This window comes from Haemaphysalis longicornis, unplaced genomic scaffold, assembly GCF_048455015.1.
Source record: "Haemaphysalis longicornis isolate Haplotype H1 unplaced genomic scaffold, Haemaphysalis longicornis Haplotype H1 scaffold_2, whole genome shotgun sequence".
In the NCBI taxonomy this organism is placed as follows: Eukaryota; Metazoa; Arthropoda; class Arachnida; order Ixodida; family Ixodidae; genus Haemaphysalis; species Haemaphysalis longicornis.
Genome location: NW_027526295.1, coordinates 231,237,042 through 231,259,557, shown reverse-complemented (window position 1 = coordinate 231,259,557; position 22,516 = coordinate 231,237,042). Strand labels below are relative to the sequence as shown.

Genomic DNA, 22,516 nt, shown 5'->3' with positions numbered 1-22,516 from the left:
TGTAGACGACTGACAGTAAGCTGATCGGCCTGTAATTTTTCAAGTCCTTCATGTCGCCTTTCTTATGGATTAGGATGATGTTCGCGTTCTTCCAAGATTCCGGTACCATTGCGGTCATTAGGCATTGCGTATACAGGTTTGCCAGTTTTTCAAGTAGAATTTCTCCGCCATCCTTCAAGAGGTCTGCAGTTATCTGATCCTCACCAGGTGCTTTGCCCCCTTTCATTTCTTTCAAAGCCTTCCTTACTTCTTCGGTCGTTACTGGTGGGATGTCTATCTCCTCTGAACTACTGTCTCGTTCGGCATTATCCTGTATGTCCCGGCTACTGTACAGATCCCTATAGAACTCCTCGGCCACTGTGACTATTTTATCCCTATTTGTGATGACATTCCCTTGCTTATCCTTAAGTGCATACATCTGATTTTTCCCCACGCCAAGACGTCTCTTCACTGCTTTCAGGCTATATCCGTTCTTTACAGCGTATTCGATCCTCTCCATATTATACTTCCGTATGTCAGCTGTCTTACGCTTATTGATTAACTTCGAGAGCTCGGCTAGTTCTATTCTGTCAGCTGCGGTAGAGATTCTCATGGTTTGCCGTTTCCTGATTAGATCTTTCGTCTCCTGTGAAAGTTTACCAGTATCCTGTCTAGCCATAGTGCCCCCGACTTCTATTGCACACTCCGTGATGATGCGTGTAAGGTTGTTGCTGGCTTCCTGTGTCGTAAACTCGGCTTCCTCGTTAAGGGCGGAATATCGGTTCTGCAGCGCGATCCTGAATTCTTCTACTTTACGTCTTACTGTTAGTTCGTTTATCGGCTTCTTTCGTACTAGCTTGTTGCGGTCCCTCCTCAAATCTAGCCTAATTCGAGATCTTACCATACGGTGGTCACTACACCTTACCCTTCCGAGCACTTCCACATCCTGCACGACGCCAGGGTTATCGCATAATATGAAGTCTATTTCATTTTTGTGCTCCCCATTCGGGCTCCTCCAGGTCCACTTCCGACTCTCCCGTTTACAGAAGAAGGTATTCATTATGCGGAGGTTATTCCGTTCTGCAAACTCAACTAGTAGGTCCCCCCTGCTATTTCTACAGCCCAGACCATAGTTCCCAACTGCCTTGTCTCCAGCCTGATACTTGCCTACTTTAGTGTTACACTACTAAGGCAGTGTTACACTCACTCAGATACGTGTATTCTTTTCGCTGGGACTAATGAGTAGTTGCGCGTGAGCTTGAAGTCACGGTAGTCGCAGCAGAGATAAAACTAAGTAAAAAAGTTATCTCCTTGGCGCACTATTTTTACGATAGTGATCTCGGAGTCCAAATAGCGGCAAAAAATTGTCACTTTTAGAGATCCACTGATGGGTATAGATGAGCAGTTTGTGTCTGTTTCCTGCGACGCATTTTTAGCTACCACATATATATATTTCTGCAGTGTCTGGCCTTTTAATTCGCCAGCATTGTGTCACCGCTCGTGCCTCAACTGTAAGCCACACACACGCAAAAAAGTATACAAATGTATAAACAAGAAATAGCAGGAATAAAAATATAAATAGTACAACACAAGTTGCCCCGCGGAGCGAAACCATCGGCCACCCGCGAAGCAGCCGAAACACGGGGAGGGAGAAAAAAGAAGAAAATTCACCTCGCATGAAGTCGCGCACATATAGGTAGAGACGCCACGGTGCTGCGTCCAAGGAGGTTAAAAAATTGCATTTTTTAACCCCATTGGCTGCGCCCCTGCTTAGGGGGTGTGGTCGGCCTGGGCCCCTACGGGATATGGTTTGGGAATACGCGTCCCGGCTACTGTACAGATCCCCATAGAACTCCTCGGCCACTGTGACTATTTTATCCCTATTTGTGATGACATTGCCTTGCTTATCCTTAAGTGCATACATCTGATTTTTCCCCACGCCAAGACGTCTCTTCACTGCTTTCAGACTACCTCCGTTCTCTACAGCGTATTCGATCCTCTCCATATTATACTTCCGTATGTCAGCTGTCTTACGCTTATTGATAAACTTCGAGAGCTCGGCTAGTTCTATTCTGTCAGCTGCGGTAGAGATTCTCATGGTTTCCCGTTTCGAACCCGCCTCGGGTGCAGTAGGACCGTGGTTCGAATCCCGGTGCCGGACAATTCCCACCGGATTAAAAAAAAAAATCCGCAATTTGATGGAATTGCACAAAGGGGCTTGGGGTGCGGCCTGACCCCGGCAACCATTGCCGGTAATGCACTCCCTCACCAGAGCAGGATTGTCCACCCTGGTGTAGTAACGGCCACAACCTCCCATGAATACGCCAGTCAGGACCGCGGATAGTGCAGGCCAGAATACTTGGTCACTCAACATCAGCAGTAGTGACTTTCGAGGGCTTGCGTGTGCCGTTTTTCATGAGAGCACATGGATTAACACGCGCTGCACTCGCTGCAGACCATACGGTGTTGTATACGGTGTGCGGCGACATCGTTCACCGCCAGGATGTATGCCCCACACCGGAGGCGACCATCTGTGCCCAATGCCACGAGCGTCACCCTTCTGCCGAGCACACATGCACCCCGAAGTGCAAACTATGCGGCCTGGAACATCTCACGGCAAGCAAAGAGTGTCGCAAGAAGTTTCACCCGCCACCGCCACCTCTGCAATCCCAAAGACGCCTAGCCCGCACGACGGTAACGTACCAACGACAACCGCAGCCAGCTGTTGCCGCCCATCCGCCGCCTCCAACCCAGGTTCAGGACAACGCTCGTCGCCGGTACCACTCGTCGAAACAAGTAAGCTTGTCTTCAGTCGTAGCTCCCGAAACCGTCGCCCCCCAAGACTTCCCCCATTGCCTTCACCGAAAGCCCCTATAAGCCTGAAAACAGACCCCGCATTCAACAATCAGCGCAAGAAAATTCGCAACTCAGGGAACAGTTAGAAGTACAGGCAGCCCGCACAGAACTCGGGCGCCGCATAGAAGAACTGCTATGTCATTCTGCAAAAAATCACGCCGGCACCAGCAGAGCGCGTCGAACAAGTTGCTCCTGCTCCAGAAGTAATATGCCGCAACTTTGCACGCCACCCACGCCGTCGAATATCGGAAGGCTAGAAAAACTTATCCGAGAGATTGGACAACAAATGGAAAGTCGCATAACTGCTGTAGAACGACAGGAAGATAACTAAACGGTGAAGAGAAAAAAATCGTCGGAAACAGAAGACCACTGGCCCCAGCAACCCGCCCCGTCCTACGATGATTTCGAACCATGTGAAAGCGGGGAACTCTAAAAGCTCCCCTATAAAACCAACAGTGATTTGGCAGCGGAATTTCCGATCGTATAGAAGCAAACGAAATTCCTTCTCATTTTTTAATCACTACATACGCCGACAGTATTCGCTCTCCAAGAAACAAGCATAGAAAAAGTAACGCTGATGGGACACGTACACTGCAGATACATATTTGAAGATAGGGTTGCCGTCTTCAAACTTGCAAGTCACAGCACAGGCGCACTCCCCACTACTGTGGGCTGCACAATTGTTGAGGTGATTTCGAATAAGACGACTCAAACCAACCTGTTTAATCTCAACATTTACAGCAAGCCATCATTAGCGCTCCGAGAAATCGACCGCGTCTTTAAAACCGTGAAGCAACGCACGAAAGGACACGCCTTGATTATTGTCGGGAATTTCAATGCCCATCACACCACCTTGGGCTATCAGCGTGATAACAAAAAGGGTCAGCAACCCCATGACGCCATCCAAGACAACAGGCAGCATTTATGCAGTGCAATCGACACTCCTACGAGAATCGGGGATAGTGTCTACAGAGACACTTCCCCTGACCTTGCGCTAACGATGAAAACACCGAAGAAGACCGCCATAGGATTGCCCTCCAAAACGTCTACAAAGAAGTTACTTCAACCTGGATTGCACAATACTTGGGAAGGGATAGATGAAGGCCATCGTACCTCTCAAATAGAACGCCTCAAGCTAACGACCGCAGAACGCGCCACCCTAAGGAGATTGCATTATACAACGCCGTCAAACCTAGACCGCGAGATTAGGATTCCCTTACTAGTTAGACAAAACATCAGGGTAACCGTCACTACCACATCACATGCACCGAATTTACAATCAAGACCGCCGAATCACACAAGCCAGCGTCATGTACATAAAGTACGGCCAAAACATGACTACAAGGTACACTGACGCGTCTCCTTATTTTCAGCGGCCAGTCCACGCGGTATGCGCCACCAATTCAACAGCCCGGGCAAGAAATGACCTGCCTCACCGTCCACACAACACAGAGGGAAACCGCAGAGGAAGTGGCTATTGCCCTAGCCGCAACGACTAGTGAGGACGCAATCACAGTGCTTACGGATTCGCAAGCAGCGTGACGCAGTTATCTACTGGGACGCATCTCCAAAACAGCCCTCCGCATCCTCGAAACCAAGAGTCAACTAAGTGAGATATGCATCATCTGGGTACCCGGACACACATCCCTCGCCGGTAATGAGGCGGCCTTCCCCCGTGCATGTACACTGGGCCATTATCTACGAGGGACACATCGCCTGCTGCTTCCAAGGCAGAACATCTCGTAAAATACGCAGATATTCTGGCCCACTATCGCCAAAGCAGAAGACTATTCCCTGCTCCACAACCCAAGTAATCCAGACAAGAAGCCACCGGTCTCCGAAAAATACAAACTCCAATCCTCATCGCACTCCTGTTCATGCCCTATACCCGGCCACCTGTAATTTCCGTCCCTTATTCAGCAATCTATACCATCAAGTATGGGAGTGCGGACAAACCCCAGGCCTACACCCCAACCCTTCCCCTTCATACGAGCAGTGGGTGGCCTGCCTGAAAAGGTCGGACCCTGGGACCCAGCGCATACTGGTAAAGAGGTCCTCGACTGAAGGCCAATGCCAGGGCTTCCCGGACTATAGGGACGCCCCTCACCGGGCGGGCGCCCTAACAGCAGCACCAACGCTCGTAAAATAAACACTTATTCCTCTTCCTCTTCCTGCTATAGCTGTTTAGCAGCAATATATATATATATATATATATATATATATATATATATATATATATATATATATATATATATATATATATTGGTAAGGCATTCGACATGTAATCGAAAGGTGTGGGTTCGGTCCCCACTCTGGGCGCGTGTTTTTCTTTCTTTCTTCTGTATATTTAAAAAAATGTTTACTTCATTAACCGAAGTGAAAAAGAAAAAACCTAACCACACCCCTATGCCTCCTTTGGCGTTGTAGACTGCTGACCTATCTTTCTGTATATATATATATATATATATATATATATATATATATATATATATATATATATATATATATATATATATATATATATATATATATATAAGGGTTGGCCGTCAAGAAAACCTCGGAAACGAAGGGGAGGTTGTGGTGGGTCATTGAAACAGATGAAGAATTTTTTGAGTCAGAAAGAAAGTGGTGAAAAATGCCCGCCGGAAACAGCCCCGCCGGTAGCGCAGTTGTTATCGCACCAGACCGGTATTTTGGAGGTCGTGGGTTCGGATCCCACCCGGCGGGCATTTTTTCACCACTTTCTTTCTCACTCAAAAAATTCTTCATCTGTTTCAATGACCCACCACAACCTCCCCTTAGCTTTCCGAGGTTTTCTTAACTGCCAACCCTTTTCTTTCTTATTTCACCGAGCCCCTCATTTCTCATTTTCTGATTCGCTATATATATATAGTAAGGAAAATAAGGGGCTCGTTGAGGAAATACAGAAAGATAGATCGGCATTCTACAATGCCAAAGGAGGCATAGGGGTGTGGTTAGGCTCTTTTTTGCTTACTACGGTTAATGAAGTTAACTTTTTTTTTAACATACGGAAGAAAGAAAAACACGCGCCCAGAGTGGGGACCGAACCCACGCCTTTCGATTAGATTTTGAATGCCTTGGTGAGGTATTTGAGATCGAATTGGTAAGGCATTCGAGATCTAATCGAAAGGCGTGGGTTCGGTCCCCACTCTGGGCGCGTGTTTTTCTTTCTTTCTTCCGTATGTTTAAAAAAAATGTAAACACACACATGTATATATATATATATATTATATATATATATACGTACACAGCCACCATTGGTACGATTCTGCGCACCGCTATTCTTTTTTCGCGCGTGCTGCAAGTTTCGTGCAGTGCTCCCGTGATTTGTGGCAGAGCCTACCACTACGTGTGCCTGAAGCGTGAGCGCCTCGCTGTCGGTGGCTCTAGCCATTGCAGCGACAGCAAACGGATCTACAAGTTGAAACTTGCCCCGACGGGGCGGACGACGCAGCCGAGATCTCCTCGCCCCCTCTCTCAGCCTCAACGAGCGCCGCTGCTGCCGGCCCCTCGCGAACTCTGGAAAGAGTGTGTGTGTGTGTGTCTCTACTATTTGCGGGCCGTGTGCAAAAGCACTAGGACGACTGTTTGACCGTTAGAGCTTCGGGCATAAATACGTGGGGCCTTCGAGTGCAGAATTCATTCGTTTTGGAGCAGTGAATCCATGCTGTCGCTCTTCTCGAGTCTTGTACTGTAACCTCGCCCGGAAGGGTATTGTTCCTGTATTGCTTAGGCTCATCTCTCGCCATGAAGTAAACCAGTTAAGTTTGCCTTCGGCTTCTTGTCGTCATCTCCAAGGCAGCAACCTTTGGCGGCCACTCGACCACCACGCTACCTCGCATGACGGAGGCGATGGAGCCCGGCTCGGAGGCGCCTTCCCGTCGGTAACAGCATGTATATCAGGGATCGGCAACCTGCGGCCCGAGGGCCTCATGCAATATTACGCGGCCTCCGGCACGATGTCAAAACGTACCGTCATTCCCTTGTCACTTCCTGCCTGAAGGCTGACATGGCAATTTTAACCTCCAATGGGGTTAGACAGAAACAAAGCAAGATCGCTTCCAGTTGGCATGTGTCCATCTTCACACTTTTAGCCAGATGACGCCTTCACTTTCTTGCTTTGCACCCGTCCAAAAAAGACCCCCCCCCCCCCCCCTACTCACACCCCGATTTGCCACCCGGCCCTTGTCGTGTCGGCTTCAAGCAACCCGGGCCTCCACCTCGAAAAGTTGCCGACCTCTGATGTAAATGAGCCGGCTTTGAGCCGCTGGTTGGCCCGCTTTTATCTCATGAGCATGTACGGATTCTTTTGCACACGAATTATTAACAGAGTTGGAAATAACTTCGAAGCTCAACACGGCTTAGCTCTGGTTGCGCCAACGTGCATAATACAGGTCTGCAGTGCGACTAAACACATGCAATTCAAGGATTCAATGATTTTATTAAACATTTTTCGGTACATACACATCGCACGTAGTTATTAGTACAGAAGTAAGTCCCAAAGTAAAACTGTCGGGGGGACCTCCTGTTTGCTGAAGCCAGGTTTCTGCGCTCCTCACGAATATAGGGAGGATAAGTTAGCAGCAGTGCCGAACTACAGCACTCCGGAGACGCCGACGGTGTGGTGAAAGCGTTTGGTGCATTTAAATAACGCAAGGTTAGATACTTTACTCCGCGGAAAAGCTGATATGCGCTAGCGAAAACTAGAAAAGTAGCTGGGAGCCACCGCTCCGATCGATCGGATTCACCAGCCAGGCTGACTTGTTTTGTCGCGACTACACGCACGCGTAAACGCAACAGTAGGCATGTGTTACCGAGAGAGATTGGTTTGCACTACAATATATACGCTTGCCGACAGCCTTCCGTTACGCCCTGAAAAAATCAGCCTTGTAGATGTTATTGGAACAAAATCCTTCCGTTTGAGAATGGCAATTTTGCGCAGCCGTGTGCGGAAAGCGGTGCATTGCGGAAGAACAGACAGAGGGGCAGTCCTTGTGAAGTTGCGGCCAATGAGAATTCCATGGCAATTCGTACCACACCGTGAGGCTCCGATCGCAGTCGGTACATCCGACCACGCCGCGTTTTCCCCCGTGGCTTCCACATTTTCCATGTGCGCACAGCACTATGGCAGACTATGGGGGAAACAGAAACCGTGCCGTGCTAAGGGCCAGTCATGGCGAGTGCGGCGCTAGCGTCACCTGTTGAAATCAGCCCAACTGCCCGCTGTAAACGTTATATAGGCTAACACCCCGTGTCTTTGAGTCCGTACGACGAGCAAAGGTGTTCCTTCCTTACTTCGGCACCAGTCTCGTATACTGGACACCTGTTTGCCTTCAGCGCTGCATATTTTGATATAAGGTATCGTATATTGCCCCTGAAAAATAGTTTCCTCAGCAATGCATTTGTGTTTAGAAAAGCCGGTGTCAGCTTGGTTTTTGTAAGCCGGCTTTCCCACATCAAGCGCTACACAGTGAAGCTTGCCCATTCTTTCGTCACTTCGGCACACCCTCTTGCTTCGGCCCCCTGTTCTCCTCCAGCGCTTCATATTTTAAAGGGGCACTGACACAAAATTTTGAAGGCGAGATAACTTCGGAGATAGATTGGTGGGAACACATATACATCATCTGCAAAATATCAGCGGCGAATACAGCCTAGAACATATTTAAAATCAATTTTGAAGTGTGCGAAACGCAACCGAGCAGCCAACAGAGGACCACGCGCAATTGTAAATAAACAACATCCAAACACGTCACGAGTTTGTGTTTGCCGCTTCCGCACTAACGGCGTTTTTTGCCGGCTCGCCTGGCTCGCCGCTCCAATCGGAGGGCCGGAGGGCGGAGCTTCTGCTCTCGAGAACGAACGACCCGATCGTTGGCGGCGGAGGCGCCGTGATTTCGTCAGCTCATAGGGCAGCTGGCCGCTACCAAAGTTCTACAGCGATTCCAGGCACTCTGTTTCTATTACTGGTTATTACCATTAGATGCGAAAACGCGCCGGATGCACGAAAAGCTGACTGAGCTAGCCGCACGGTCGCTGTGCTGGCGGCGGCCACGGCAGCGAAGTGTCCCAGGCCGGCGGAGGTAGCTCGAGTGATAGCTCGTTACCGCTGCACGAAATTGTCCCCAAGTCCCGACCATGGTGGCTTACATGAGAAAGGAGTTAATGATGCGATGGCGGGTTGCATTAAAAATTGTCATCTGCGCCGCTTACGAGAGCGGCACTCGAATATCCGCCGCAGTGCTGAGCCGAACACATCTGTAGGCGGACCTGTAGGCAGACCGGCCGGCTGCTCCCAGCGCGCGTCTTGCCACCCACCGTCTCGAGCGTCGCGCGTCGTTCTTTAGCCGCGGTAGCATTTGCACTCGCAGCGCCTGCCTCACATCCACGGTCGCTTTTTAATTAAGCGCCTCACGAGATCAGTACGTGGGGGCATTCGCAGAAACTGCCGTCGATGCGGATTCGACAGTGCTACGGCGGCTCTGCTCTGTGATATCCCTCCGACGGTCACGTGGTCAGCTTTGTTCACACAAAATCCACAAAATCCATCGTTTCTCGGCACTCGCTGAAACCGAAACTGCGACTGGCCGCATTGAAAATGCCTCTAATTAAACAACCGTCGCACGCTGAAGCAAATGAGGTTTCTACAGGTGGTAAGTAGGTCACTAGCTACTTATCGCAACAAAAAAAACAAGATGCAAAATTTTTGTGTCAGTGCCCCTTTAATATACTAAGCTGGTGTGCACTTCCATTTAAAAAATGCCTTCCTAGCAACACAGTTGTGTATAGAAGTGAAGCGTACTTTAACCCCAGAAAGGCCAAACATATTTGCAGGCAAGTGTACCTTCACCTAGGGCTAATGTGACTTCATGCAAAAATCAAAATTAAATTTCAAACCAGGGAAAAATTCATAAACGTGTCATATGATACAGTGGGCTCTCCTGCTACCTCCTTGCAAGCTGCAGAAATTTGGCTTGGGGTATTCGAAGAAGCAGTAGCGTTGCATGTTCAGGCGGAGAGTGGCATTCTATTTCGCGCACACAACTGTTATAAGCGTGTTAGTGCGTGGTACACAGCTCCTGCATCGAAGTCGCTTGCTCGTCTTAAGTGGAAGATGGCCGACCCCCGTCTCTTCGAACGTCATCTCTGTGCTGACCGGGTGAGACCTTCATCTTCAGCGAAGGAAAAGGACGACTGGTCGGCCGTCCCCTCGGCGCTTTTCCTGTACAGGTCAGGCTTTCTGATAGGCTGGCAATGAGTTTCCTTCGCTTGATGGCGCTGATGGCGCTGATCTAACTGATGGCGCTGGCACCTGTCGACATTCCGCACATTCACGACGCAGATGAAGATAGCATGGTTTATGAGATACATGTGCCAGCGCCTAGAGGAAATCGTGTACTTGGAAAGTGACACCTGATAGTTACGCTGATCATCATAACCAGACTATCTACGCCCGCTGCATGGCAAAGGCCTCTCCCGTTAATCTCCAATTATCCCGGTCCTGTGCTAACTGCGACCAATTGATCCCCGCAAACTTCTTGATCTCATCTGCCCATCTAACCTTCTGCCGCCCCCTGCCACGCTTGCCTTTTTTAGAATCCACTCTGTTACCGTTAACGACCAACGGTTATCTTGCCTTCGCATTACATGCCCTGCCCACGTCCATTTCTTCTTCTTAATTTCTATTAATATGTCCTTAACACGCGTTTGTTCCCTGAGCCACTCCGCTCTCTTCTTGTCCCTTAATGTTACTCCTATCATCCTGCGTTCCATTGCGCGCTGAGTCGTCCTCAATTTAAGTTGAACCCTCTTAATGAGCCTCCAAGTTTCTGCCCCGTAGGCGACTGCCAGTAAGATGCAGCTGTCATGCACTTTCATTTTAAGGGAAAATGGTAGGCTGCCACTCAATATCTGAGCATGCCGGCCGAATGCACTCCACCCCATTCTTATCCTTCGAATGATATCTGTCTCATGGTTGGGATCTGGGGTCATAACTTGGCCTAAGTAGATATTTTCGCTTACCACTTCCACTGCCTCGCAAGTCGCCACCCATCTCAAACCACTGTGCTGTCCCGAGGTTATTGATCATTATTTTAGTTTTCCGCATATTAATTTTCAGGCCCACGCTGATCAATCCCCCATAAAACTGTTGTACACACGAACAATTGCAGAGGAAACGTCAACGTGGACTTTGGCCTTGCGGTCATACCGTTTCACCTTGTTGGATTGGCTGTTTGTATGACTGCTTTTGAGCAATTCCTTTCGCTATTTGTTGTTTTTGCAGTCATCATCACTGATCTCGGAGGGGTTCGGGGCGTCTAGGGAAATGTAATCTTCATCGGCACTTTCCATCAAGTCCTTATAACATCGCTGACATCTTCGCCTGCGACGATGGGGTCCAATATGTTCCTAATTTCAGGCCAGAAAAAAATGAAAAGAACAGAAAATGAGTAAAATGCTTATGCTTGAAAGCTGTATTGTAAAGCGTGCCAAAAGCGATACGAGAATTGTGCCATCAATGAAGGCCCACTGTATACAATATGATACACGAAAATTTGAAGCAACGTTAAAAAGTGGGCTGGCCTCAAACATGACAACAAAAAGAACATTTTGGTCTCGCAACATTTTCTGAATGAAAAAATGGCCAAAAATTTAGGACGGAAGAGTAAAATACTGGTTTTGGAGTGAAATTATGCCGATGAGATGCCACCGTGCGAGCTCCCGGGGGCGGTCTCTTAGGTGCGAAGCACCTTAGGACTTCGCAATGTCCGTCCGTTGGAGTTCGTGCGCACATCAGTAAAAACCGAATATGTGTATGTCAAACCGCCTAAAAGGTTGCAAAGCGCGGCAAAAAAAACCTTAACTATCAACGCTAATTCGCGGAAAAAAGGTGCGTAAGAGAGAGAGAGAGAGAGAGAGAGAGAGAGAGAGAGAGAGAGAGAGAGAGAGAGAGAGAGAGAGAGAGAGAGAGAGAGAGAGAGAGGGCATTTCGCGTGGCTCCTGGAGAGCCGCGCTGCCCATGCGCGAGGAGCATTGGATTGGACTGGAATTGTATATACTGTACACACGCGTTGTCACTCATTTACATGCGCGACTGAGCAATGCCACGGGTGATTTACGGTAACAAAGATCTCCAGTGCTTCGCCCACTCGTCATGATTCACTTCATGGAGATGTGTAAATGTTTTGCTCGGGCTGCCAGCAGGCCCCTCCGGGCCTTTCTAACTAATCACATGAGAAAACTTCCTCAGGGTATCAAAAACGATACTCCGGGGTTTGGTCTTAGCTTAACGCGATTTATCGTCACTTACTGGCGTCTCAAACAGCGCGTAACCAATTTGATACGCTGCGCATCGTAGGGTTAAAGCACAGAGAACAAGAATAAAATGTACTCTTGCTCCGTAGATTAAAGATATCGATGTAAGCTCGGTTTTCGCTGACTGATTTTCCCCCGCTGTGTCTTGTACAGTGAAGCCTACTTCAATCCCGCTGAACGCTTGCCCAGGGTGACGACACGGCTTGATTGGGAGTTCACGGTTATAACCGATAACTAGCAAACGGTTTTGCTGGTCATCAACTTTCGCATGGCAGAATTCCACTACTTTTTTTTTACAGCGAAGCTGTTGGCGTCTCGTTGGTGGGAAAATTTCGTCTCGTTGTACGCAAAAAACCCAGGCACGACCCAGTAGTTCTCGGTAATGACGCCTAGTGCATGCATCGGGTGAATCAGGCATATCACAGCACAGTGTTCAGTATTCGTGTAAAAAAACACAAACAAGCATGTAAACCGCATGATGGATGATAAGGCGAACAATGGGATCCCCCCAACCCCTGCCCCATGTGTTCCTGGCAAAGAATAGGTTTGCAGCTGCTCTCAAAAAGGGGAATTGGCGCCATTCGAGGGTGAGCGCTTGAGTCAGGCTAGGCAGTACCAGAGTAAAGCATTGAAGGACTCTGGCAGTACCTAGCTTCTGCCGCCGCAGAAGCCGAGCGAGGAACATTTCATACCCTCCCGCAGCAGCAGGTGTAGGGGTTTAACACAGATTCGCTGGTCTGCCGCCTTCACGTAGCGGAATGAAACTGCTCTTTTTGTTATTGCACATTAATTTTTGTGCACGTCGGTGTGTGAAAAATTGGATTTTTTTCTCTCTCTTTATCGGTGGGCCGTGCTGACTATCAGAGAGTGCTTGCCATTGCTGCTGACGAGAGCCCTCATGTATCCGCGCAGCAATCCGGAAGCAAGGAGGCCTGGCCCTGGACCGACATCAAGGGGTACAATTTCATATCGGCCACCGAAACCCAGTGGACATGGCGTCGAATGACGGTCACTTGTGAGTGGAGCACGCATTGAATTTACACGCTATATTTACCTCAAATGTAAGACACCGACACCGCGATCGGTTGAGCAGGTGGTTTACCTTGCATATTATGTGGCACACCTGATAACATGCGCTTGAAAGCGTGTGGACGACGAAACAGCGAGTGTCCGAACAGTTGTGGTACAGGTACGCCTTCCACTCGTATCTACTCATCATTTCGCCACACCCCAGCCGGAATTCTCAGTATTGTCCGTTTCGAGAGAGCCCTGATTGGCTGAGAGCAGACGATCAGGTGTGAAACAGCACGAGCAAGGCGGGGCGTCGGTATCTGTGGTCAGAGGCCTCACGTCACGACGGAAGTGGACGCGAAATGGAGATTTGTTATTTGAAAAAAAAAAAACACAACCCAGAATTCTACCACAGGGGCGCATGCCACTCTCGGGCGCATGCTTGTCCCGGTTTTCGCACAAGCCTTGACGCCTGCAGTTGTCGTGCATTCTTCTGCTGTAAATATGACGTTCAGGAAGCTTCCAGCTATGACAACCCCCTTGTTTACGGGCCAAATAGGCGATGCTGAGAGGCCAACTCCGGGCACCGCTCCGGCCTTGGAAGTCTGCCATTTCCGCAAAGAGAAAGAAGAAAGAAAATGGCCCTTGCTAGGTATATAAAGGTGTGTCACGAGTGAACAAATCTGAAAAAAAAAAATCATCCTTTAGCCCAAATGGCAAATTTCCGAATAGTTGATATTCCTGAATTATTAACTTCAAAAAGTAACTCCTTGCAATCAGCGAAGCAGTAAGGACGGTTGCGTATAGTGAAAATGGCCAAGCACAACGTTCAAGGTGTAGTACCGGAGTTGTGATCTTACGAGTAATCAAAATCTTTTCTGAACGTTAGGACATCCTAAATGCGACGGCGTTTTTTCTCTCTCTCTCTCCTTACTTTTTTGTTCTCCATTCTCCTCGCAGTTGGACGCACCACAGTCGTGGAGATAACGCGCGCGACAATGTCCTTCGTACGCGCCCGCCGCAAGTCCTGCGGCCTGTGCTGCACACTACCGCTTTGCCTCGGGACCCTGGTCGCCGTGGTGGTGTTCTTGCTGTACGCGCCCAGGAGCACCTACCTCGAGAACTGCACCAGCATCGTGTGCATGAGGGCCTTGTCCACGCTCGAGTCCCTGCTGGACAACGCCGTGGACCCGTGCCGCGACTTCCACGGGCACGTTTGCCACCTATGGGACGAGATGCACGGTGGCCGCGTCACTTACATCGAGCACAGCGTGCATCACATGGCGCACCACGTTGGCCAAGCGCTTCTCGACGTGAACGCGAACAGCGACCTGTCCCCCGAGACGCGCGTTGTGACCGAGTTCTACAGTCTGTGCTCGCGTTTTGTCACGGCACCGGACCGGACAGCGCCGCTCCACGAGATCCTGCGGCCTCTTGCCGACGCCTACAGCTACCTGCTGCGCCTCAACCGCTTCTCGGACGTTTTGGTGCGCTTAGTAGAGCTTTCGCTCGCGCACGGCGTGCGCACAGTGTTCGGCACCAAGTTCGTGCGTCGTGGCGGCACCGCCTTTTTGGCCATGTTCCCGGGAAAGACACTGGCGCAGAGAGTGCTCCCATTCCCGACGGCGTCGTTCCGCGACTACCTGAGGACCTTTGCGGAAGAGGTGGCCAAGACCGACCCTTCGAGAAAATTCCAAGTGGACGGCGTGCTAATGCTGAACGAACAGCTGCACCAGCTTCTGCTCCCTCTCACCCACGACGGCGGCCCCAGTCAATTGCTCGCGGTGTCAGGCCTCGAGAACCTCAGCGGCGCTCTGAATGCGACTGGCTGGCTATCGGCGTTAAACGCCCATCTGCCGCCCACTCAGCACCTAAGTCACGAGTCCCTCATCTCTGTGGATGGGTACGACGTGCTCCGTGACGTCCTCCAGCTCTTCGAGCGCCAGACCCACGATAGCGTCATGTACGTCTATTTGGACGTGCTTGTCGACGCCTTCCGCTTTGACTACATCCGTTCTCTTCCGAATAAAAGCGACGGGGTTATGTGCGGGGTTATGTGCCTGCAAGCGAGCCAAGAGTCTATTTGGCACACGAGGAACGTCGTGTCAAACGTACTCTTCGGCGGGAACGACGTCAGCAAGATCGCGACCGCCGCCATCTTTCGCCACATACACGAATACGCGCTGCAGGGCGGAGAGTCGCTGCTTTGGATGAGCAACGCTATGCGCCATCAGGTGTACGACAGTCTGGCAACCATCAAGCTGCGCCTATACGACGGGCAATTTTTTAACACGAGCTCCGCGACCATCAGCGATTCTTCGTTGAATGCCACAATCGGAGCGTCACCCACAGACTTTCCTGGCCTCTACATGCGTCTAAAGAAAGATCAGCTGCAAGCCTTCCTGAGAAACCCCGACGCAGTAAGCGACGGTGACGACAGGCTCCACTTTTTCGACAATGGTCCCAAGCACAGCGCCCGAGAGAACGTTCTCGGCGTGCCCGCTTCGGTGCGCGTGGAGCCCCTGCTCTACCCTGTTGAGGTCCCCTCCGCGTTCACGGCGGGCACGCTGGGCACCGTAATGGCCAGGGAGCTGCACCGATCCTCAACGCCGAGACTCGATCCGTGGGACAAGAAGCCGCGAGAGGCAATGAAGAAGTTCGAAGAGTGCGCGCGATCTCGGGTCAAAGCGGCGCTCAACGTGTCCCTGAGCGGGGGAAACACTCTCGACGAGTCCCGCAGCCTGCCGGAGTACGTCTTCTGGACGATGGCTGCGAGGACTGCGTACGGGGCGCTGCGGGAGTCATTGCGGAGCCTCCAAGGAGCGGCCAACTGGGACCAGTACTGGAAGCGCGCCCAGAAGACCTTTTTCCGGCGCTTCTGTCTTCTCACGTGCAGCGCTGGCAGTTCATCGGCCGAGAGCGTGGAAGGCGCTACCGCGATGTCAAGAGTTTTGTGTTTTCTTCCGCTCGTGAACATGCGCGAGTTTGCAGACGCCTTTGACTGTGCCTTGCCCGTAGACACCGAGTCCCTGTGCGTCCTTCGGTGACAATGCGATCGGTATATCTGACATACGACGAGTCTTTCGCCTGATCTTAAAACAATGTCGAATTCTTAATACACGTACGTTCCCAAAACAAGTAGGTACTTTCCTTTTTAATCGTCTGTACTTGATATTTTCCGGCCCATCTGTGCTTTTTAAAACGTTTTTCGCGGTCTGATAAAAATGAGAACGTCATAACGATTGTGCTAACCTGGTATTTACGTGGCTATGGCCGGACGAACGTAAACTATATAATGTGCACTTATGCTTTCAAGGAATTTCATCAATGGGAGATCGGGTGTTCATTCTGTGCTCACAGTATTTCGTAGTTTGTGGAATATGGCGGATTATTTTTTGGTCATCTGGGAATTCTGAGATCCAACGGTAGAAAGTACAGTCCAGCATCTTTTGTTCATAACAACCAGTATATTAGCTTGCTGTATACATGAGAAACTGTCCGACGATGCCTTTGTGCACATTGTTCAGCCCTTTCCTACGGAACTGTACACTCTGACATTCACCTGTACGTTGCCTATGGGCTTGTTCATCATTTCAAGATCAAGTGTTCCGCCAAATGCTAAGAAATAAACGCTAATCGACAATTTCAAAAGATCTGGCGCGAACGTTTGATGTCCTTGTATGAATAAGAATTGTATGACGTTGTTTCCCGCAGAAAAAAGCGGGCTGCCCCTTTTTTTATCCGGGGCCAGGCGTATGTTTTTTGTGTCCTCGCACTTTTATTTCTTTGTTGCGTCAAATAAAAGAATTGTGCGAACTTTCTCTACCGCCTCCGTCCATACTACGGACCGCGGCTCTCAATGGTTCTCGGTGGCAGTTCTTCTATTTACATAAACCATTCCGCGCTGCGCGAGTAATAGGCGTGGATTTAATGCGAAAGCAGTAATTTCAGTAAGTCGAAAATCTGGCATTCTGCATTGTCCTAACCAAGAGATGGCAGACAATATAGGCCCCAAACTTTGGAAAATTTTGGGATCTATACTGGAATTTCGGACGCTGACCTCTGGAATGTGAAACGATCGCATCCCCAACGCCACGATAGCTTGTTGGCTCTGGCTGAATAAGGGTAGACCTAGTGAATGCTCTATGGCCTCTTCCGAATACGGGAACGTACTGAGGCCTACATGAATAATTTGACTATATTAATTACTGAAATATCAATGAGGGCGATTCCCTTTTCGGTGATGCGAGCGCGGGTATGTCCCGGCATGGCTTTAAGATTAAAGCTACGCTTAAAGCTGTAACGTCGCTAACCGGTACCCGCAGCTTTTCGCGCAGCGAGTTTGGCGTTGGTCGGCGCTCCGTAAGGCTATACGCTAACCATATACCTAACGAAGCAAGGAATTTAGAATTTTTTAGGAGGGCCCTAGTTTCTAAAAATAATGGGGCTTATACGATCTCCAAATTGGCCCATCCTCAAATTGTCTTTTCCTTAAAAATGTTCATTGGCTTTGAGCCTATTTGTTTATTTTATATTGGCTTTAAACCTGTTATAGCCCAGCTGAAGCAGGTCTCATTCCCCACTTTTTTTTTTTCGCGAAGCGCGAGGAGGAGAGAACACGGAATTGTAATAGGAATTGGGCTTAGGTGTAAGCTACGAACGCAATTTCACTTGCTAGTCTGCACTACACGGAATTCAATATACTTCCCGGCCGCGGCGGCCGCTTTTATGATGGAGGCGAAAAGCAAAAACGCCCGTGTGTACGAGATTTCGGAGCACGTTAAGGATCCCCAGGTGGTCAAAATTAATCCGGAGCCCTCCACTACGGCGTGCCTCATCGCCTGCGTTGCGTCGGCGCGTTAAACCCTACAATCAATCAATCAATCCGGGATACTTGGGGAGACAGCCATATTGAAGACTGTCAGTACATGCTCAAATTTCGTAAGGAAGTTGTCGACTCTATTGTACGTAGAGAATAATCTACCACTTGCTAACTTTAAATTAAAATACTGAACGTGTTTGGCTTCGAAAGAATGTGGCCCTGCCAGAGTTGAAGAAACGCAAATTATTTTCAGTTGTCGATCCTAACAGACGCCGGGCACAAGCGTCTGTTTTAAGCCGATGCTAACAAGATGCGAATTGACAATCCCATACTAGATGTTCATAGGTTCTCTCGGTTAGCAGGGTAGTAATGGGGAAACGAAGTGAAGTGGGGAACGCATGCATACTCAGGACAACGCCTTGGGTTCGACTCATCCCGGCGCTTTTCGTTTCTACAGGTGCCATGAAGGCCGGAACCTTGTTGAACTTCGCGCCATTATAAGCTACAGCTCAAAAACGCCCAAAAATGCCCACATAACGTGTTTAAGCGTGAAATTTCAGTTTAAATTAAATATAAATTTACAAATAAAATGTATTTTTTACATTTACACAAGCACACCGTCAAGTATAAAAAAAGCCAAACAACGTATTTGCAGCCAAGTCAAGTCAAGTGGTACAAGGCTGAAGGTGAAATCGGTGAAGGGGTGAGCGTGTCGTCGAGCGCACCTGAAAAGAAAAGCGATGGTTTATCCTCCGCTGTACCCTATTGGACCTAGATTGGTTCAGCTTTGCAAAATCTGGTATGCCCCCTCCTTGCTCGCTTCGCTTCGTGTAATCTTAAGAAACCGTTAACGACCGACACCGCGAAAGTGCGATGAAGCGTGTGGGCCCCCCGAGGTGGATCTTCGTACACTTTGTACACCAGCAAGCTCATATTTAAAATGTATGGTTTGCTGAATTACCCCCTCCCCCCCCCCCCCCCCCCCCTTTATTTTCTTTTTGCAGGGCGAAGCCGGCCGCCGTGTACTCGGGAGCAGGTGCCGTGGCCCTGACGTTCTTCTGCGAGTGGAAAGCAGTTCTGCAGTATGTTCCCATCTATAACCAAAAGTACAAGACAGACGAGTAGGAAAGCAGAAGGAACATCATGGTACGTAGCGTGATGTTCGTTCTTTTAGGCTCCTGCTGTTGCCCACTGCTACGGCTGACGGCGAGATTAAATAAAGGCGTTAAACAAGTAGCAGTGAATAAGGGTGTAGATGTTACTTGCGTTTATCCGTTTTCGCATTGTTTTCCACGCAGTCATTCTTAAGCTATTCGTGCGCTTCATAATAGGTTATTTGATAAAACGCTCCGAGCCCCAGGGTGACCGACCTCCCCGTTTTGAACTTGTTAATTCATTTCAGTTTTGCCCCTACCCTGGCCTGCCTGCTTGTCGCTTCCTCTGTAGAAAGCAAATTTAACTGACCTAAACCTTCTTCCTTAACAAGCCTTACCCTGGTATTCTGAGTCCTTTCTCCACTTGATCCTCCAGTGGATGAGATCCTTGAAATCGATCTTCCCATGCGTAAGCATTGCGGAATCCTCCCCTCGGTGTGGAGGGAGAAAATTGAGTGGAGGAGGAACTCGGAATGCGGCCCTTATAGTCTCTTAAGTCACCTGTTGTTCCCAAATATTCACCTTGAGGATTGTGCATGCTAAGCACATTGTAGCTCCATCGCCACACTTTGTGGCAACTGACATGCTGGCTTTGAACTCGAGCGGCGCTCACTTGATTTCCTACCCACAACCACAAATCTTTGTCATAGCCATAGCTGCAGCCTGCAAGCAGGTGCCTATTCACAGCTATTGTTACTTGAGTGTTTTCACCGCGGAATCACGGTGTCGTGGGGTGCGTTTACAGTCACCCAGTGCAGAAGTGATGCTTGTGTACTGTTAAGCCATCTTAGACATGTGTCTTGAAATGTTACTTCATGTCTTCTTTACCTTAAAGGTCTTTCACGTGTGCTTCGTTTAACCAGGCACTTTTTCATAAGGTCCCCTGAAGTTTGCTCAACTCTCACTTTAGGTGCTCCCTTTGGTGGGCAGCATATTAGTGCTATTCTTTGCAAAGTGCTGCAAATTATGTGCGTTTGTGGCTTGGGATAATCTTTATACACTGCTAACACGAGCACCAGTCTTCTATTTATGGTCAGACACAGCAGATTGCGTGGCTGCTCTCGGTAGCTCGCCACCCATTTTAAGCCTGCCGTGAATTCACAAGCTGCCGAAGCGAGGGCGTGTTCATTAAATTTTTGTTTGGGTTACGTAACTGTCACGCCTAAGCCAGCCACCGTGCCACTTTGTACAGTCGTTACCACAGTTTACTACTTTTAACTGCAATGTTTGTGCCAAAGCTTCTTTGAAGAGCTCGTGCCATGTCCTCGGCGCAGTAGTCCTCGAGGTGCAGCCGAAATTTAACAGGCTGGCAAAGAACTGTGTGGTTCGAAGATGACCAAAAAGAAACAGGAAAAATATGACAAGGCTTATTTATCAGGCACATTCATTTCAGGCTGCAGTGTAGAGCAGATAAAACGTAGACCCGTCTTTACGGCAGCAGCCACATCAGCTGCTAGATTCAGCTACAGATCTGCATACTGGTGCCAAAGTTCCATAGCACCACATGTTCATGCTTCTTCGGTCTGTAGATCCTACAGCCTAGAACGGGTTATAAATAGTGGTAGTTATTCCTCCGGCTGTTACTACTCACTTTCATTTGACAGAACAGGTGTCGGTTATGCTAAAAATCTTGCTTGATGCACTGTGTTGCATTGTTTCTGCTTCACCCTTGCTTGCAGGATTTGTTTTCATGGCTGTTTTAGACAGGTTCATCCATAAACCATGGTCAGGCGGATGTCGCGAGAACCATAAAGCATATTAGCAGCACAAAACCAATGTCACCTACCTGCATAACATTGCCTGTCAGATCACTCACTTTCCACGGGAAGATGTAGATATGTCTAGTTCCACCGCTTATTTGCAATGTGCAGCAAAGGCTACTAGCTACTGAGAAAATTTCCTTGTTTTTCCAAGCTGTGGAACTGTCTGGTGGGACAACATGTGACCAGGCCAAGGTGCATGTGTCGTCTCTAGGGGGCAAAGAACATGAGAAAAGCGATTGTTTCATCGTTTTTGGCTGATGCGTCAGGCAATGTTATACAGTTATCATTGGAGGATGAAAAGCAAGAAATACTTAAAATCATGTATTTCTCGCCCAGTGTGTTTCTTGTGTTTTGTTCTAGGTTGTTATGCTCTGCCAATATATCCCATGGTCGTAGCAATCAATTATTCCGGCTTTCCGCTCTTATTTTCGGTGTAAGAAATTATGTAACTGATGTGGTAAGCAAATTTCTTTGCACAAGGAGTGCTGCTGAGACCTTCCAAACTTGGTGATAAGCAATCTTCAAAGCAAGACTTGTGCAGCAGCTAAACTTGCACTTCCTGCACCGGCTTCACAGCAGATCGGTGCCTGTGCTTACACCATGTAAAAATGGCTCTGCAATTCTCGTCTGCTGGTTTTCTTAGGCCGAAAATCTACTTGTGTAAGTGTAGAGGCAGCCGCTAATTAAATTTTCAACTTGCACGTTGATCGGATAAGTTCACGAACCTCAAGCTTCACTATTGAAGCAGAGGTACACTGCTTGACCACCTGAATTGGGTTGCATGGTGCAGCTAAAGAATAAAGCTGCACAGTCTGCTTCATTGTGTGGTGCCTTATGCATGCATCTTTTTTTTTTTTTTTTTAACAGGATCTACAATGAACGCGGAGCCTCAAGACGTTTCATTTCGAAAACATAGCCATGGCTTGTGGCGCCAATAAAAAACCGGAAGTGACACCCAATGCGTGCTTTTGTGTAGCTTTTTTTTTCTTTCATTGCTACATGTAACGACGTAAAGTATACAACGACACCGATGAGCCGGACGCAAACAGTCGCAAAAAAACAGGCACAAAGTCTTCGAAGTCGTGCACTTCCCAGAACGACCTTTGCCTCTAGTTAGACGTTCGCCCAAGGTCACCTGAAACGAACAGAAAAGATTAAGCAATCTGTTTTTAACCAACGATCACGAATTTCAGAAATATGGCTCACGTGTTGGGTGAAGAAAGTTCTCCCTCGGTCTTCTTTTGTTGCTCAATCCATGAAGCACGCTTGTATTGAAGAACTGGATACCATGTGTACAAAGTGCAGCCCAAGCCAACGAATACTGCGAGAATGATTTGTGACCTTGTCACTCCACGAGGTGCTCGTATCTTTACCATTCTAAGGGCAGCTCCTTTCACTTATCACGGCAGTTGCAACAGTCCGTGGAGTTGTAGCCGGCACCCGCTTTTCACCACCACTCTACCACCACGGCAATCGTCTGCAGCGCAGTTGTAGCTGCGGCTTGGCTTGGAACAGCTTAGTAAAGCTGTTCCAAGTCCCTCTACCCCGCCATTTCTGTTACGTAGATTTCTAAAAAAACAAACAAACTATGATGCTTA

General features: G+C 48.9%; 1 protein-coding gene and 2 long non-coding RNA genes across 3 annotated transcripts in view; 1 reads left to right on the top strand and 2 right to left on the bottom strand.

Annotated features, from left to right (window-relative positions):
• The window catches only part of Nd-18 (NADH:ubiquinone oxidoreductase subunit 18), a 66,565-nt gene that overhangs the window by 8,861 nt on the left and 35,188 nt on the right, over positions 1-22,516 (bottom strand). The gene's annotated exons all lie outside the window — the stretch shown is intronic.
• On the top strand, positions 18,658-19,147 carry LOC144170102 (uncharacterized). The gene is made up of 2 exons (XR_013322564.1): positions 18,658-18,800; positions 19,006-19,147. It is a non-coding gene; the product is annotated as an uncharacterized LOC144170102 (long non-coding RNA).
• Positions 21,882-22,414, bottom strand: LOC144170103 (uncharacterized). The gene is made up of 2 exons (XR_013322565.1): positions 22,125-22,414; positions 21,882-22,053 (listed from the first exon to the last, which is right to left on the bottom strand). It is a non-coding gene; the product is annotated as an uncharacterized LOC144170103 (long non-coding RNA).